Source organism: Trichosurus vulpecula, chromosome 8, assembly GCF_011100635.1.
Source record: "Trichosurus vulpecula isolate mTriVul1 chromosome 8, mTriVul1.pri, whole genome shotgun sequence".
Classification (NCBI taxonomy): domain Eukaryota; kingdom Metazoa; phylum Chordata; class Mammalia; order Diprotodontia; family Phalangeridae; genus Trichosurus; species Trichosurus vulpecula.
This window is the reverse complement of record NC_050580.1, coordinates 254,044,461-254,046,906: the sequence shown is the minus strand read 5'-3', so window position 1 is coordinate 254,046,906 and position 2,446 is coordinate 254,044,461.

Here is a 2,446-nt window from a genome sequence, read left to right as displayed (position 1 = left end):
CCTTATTTCACAAATGAGAAAACTGTGGCCCAATTACTTGTCCAAGGTCAGCCAGGTAATAAGCAGCAGAGCCGAGATTCAAAACCCGCTCTCCTGGCTCTTAAATCGAGTACTCTTTGGGGAGATGGAAAAGGAAATCATGACCAGATGATAAAGAGATTTTAATGCAAGACCATAGAATGCGGAATTGGTGAGATAGGGAAAAGGAAGCCATTTCAGGTACTTGAGTAGGGAAATGCCATGACAATGAAATTGTTCAGTCATGTCCCATTCCTTGTGACCCCATTTAGGGTTTTCTTGGCAAAGGTACTAAAGTGGTCTGCCATTTTGTTCTCCAGCTCATTTTGCAGATAAGGAAACTGAGGCAAACAGGATTAAGTGACTTGCCCAGGGTCACACAGCTAGTAAGTGTCTAAGGTCACATTTGAACTCAGGTCTTCCTGACTCCACGCATGGCACTCCATCCAGTGTGCCACCTAGCTGCCCCATCTATATATTGCTTCATGGTTACAAAGTACTAACAGCAATTACCCAACCTGAAATTCAAGGCCTTTGAATATCTGGTCACAACCTACCTTTCTTATCTTTCTTATCCTTCTTACATTTTAAATTGTAGTCAAACTGAGCTCCTCACTATGTTCTAATCTTTTCTCGTCATTTCGTGTCTCCATGTATTTGTGGTCTGTCCTCCGTGTCTGAAATATATTCTCCCTGCATCTTTCCCTGTTGAAATCTTTCCTCTTTTAAATGCCCAAATTTGGTGCTCTCTCTTCTATGAAGTTGTCCTTCACTTTCCCAATCACCTCGTGAAAGTTCTCCTCCTCTTCTCATCAGTTTTCTATCACATTGCCCAGAACCCTCCTTTGCCCCCATTGTAAGCTAATTTCTATCACACTAAATTGTGTAGCTATTTTATCTACCTTATTATATTTTAAATCCCTTGAGCCTTTTTAAACTTTTTAAAAATTTTTCTGACCTAGGCCAGTTCACCCCTTTAAGGTAGCTTGGTGGTCTTCTACTCCCAAGGGCTCACCATATTGGTGCAAGACTTAGTGAAGAACCTGATGTAGGTATACTGAAGCTCAGAACTCCCAAACACTAGCAATCCACCAGCCTTAGCATCCCATGATGCCTGGCTTTGACTGTGTTGTTTTTCATCTTTGTATACCCTCTCCCTTGTCCAGTGTTGCACAAAGTTAACATTTAATGAAAATTTGTTGAATTAAATTGAATGTGTATATTTATTTGATCCTCACAAGGACCTTATAGAGCTGGCTGTGATGCAGTGGAAAAACCTTTGTTGTTGTTCAGTCTTTTCAGGTGTCTTCAACTCTTCATGACCCCATTTGGGGTTTTCTTGGCAAAGATACTGGAGTAGTTTGCCATTTCCTTCTTTAGCTCATTTTACAGATCAGGAAACTGAGGCAAACAGGGTCACACAGCTAGTAAGTGTCTGAGGCCAAATTTGAACTCAGGAAGATGAGTCTTCCTGATTCTAGGCCTGGCTCTATCCACTGTGCTACCTAGCTACCCTTAGCTTCTGTGGAAATACCACAACCAAATAAATGTTCCTTAAGCAGCACTTTTCAACATGGAGATGTAGTAGATAGGACATTAGATATGGAGTCAGGAGTGCTAAGTTTAAGGCCTGAATCTGCCACTTACTTAGCTGTGTGATCCTAGGCAATTCAGTATCTCCAGGTCTCAGTTTGGTCATCTACAAAATGAGACATTGGAGCACATGGTCTTTCAGTTTCCTTCCAGCTCTGACACTATTCTGTATCTGGTGTATTACTGTCTTCATTTTACACATTCAGGAAACCTTGCTTCAAAATGAATATAGCACAAGGCCACAAAGCTTGGACTCCAGTTTTAACATTCTGTGAGTTTATAGATGGCAAACCTGTGATTCTAATGGTCTTCTCATTCCCAGTCTGCTTCTCTTTCTTGGATATCAAATCGTCCCTCTTTGATGAAAGTGTTGTTCTAAAAGTATTAGGGTTGTACATCGCTATATTCAAAACAGACCAGATTGGAAGAATATGGCCCTTAAGGACAAGGAGAGCTTCATTTTCATTTTTCCACCCCCACATCTAGTACAGTGTTTAGAATACGGTAGGCATTTAATAAAGGCCTGTTGGTTTGTCTGGGGATAATGACTAATAATATTTGAATGTTCTATTAGATCAGAGATTCTTAACCTTTTTTGTCATGGAATCTGAAGAAGCCTATGGAACCTTCTTCAATATTATTTTTAAATGCATAAAATTAAATACATAGGATTACAAAGGAACCTAATCTTGCAGGGTGTCCCCAAAGTCTTAGTGCAATTTTAAGCTATTAAAGCCACAAGTTTTAAGGTATTAAAGCTAAAAACTGCACCAAGACTTTGGGGACACCTTGTACTGAAATACAATTATCCATTTAAAAAAGTTCATGTACTCCA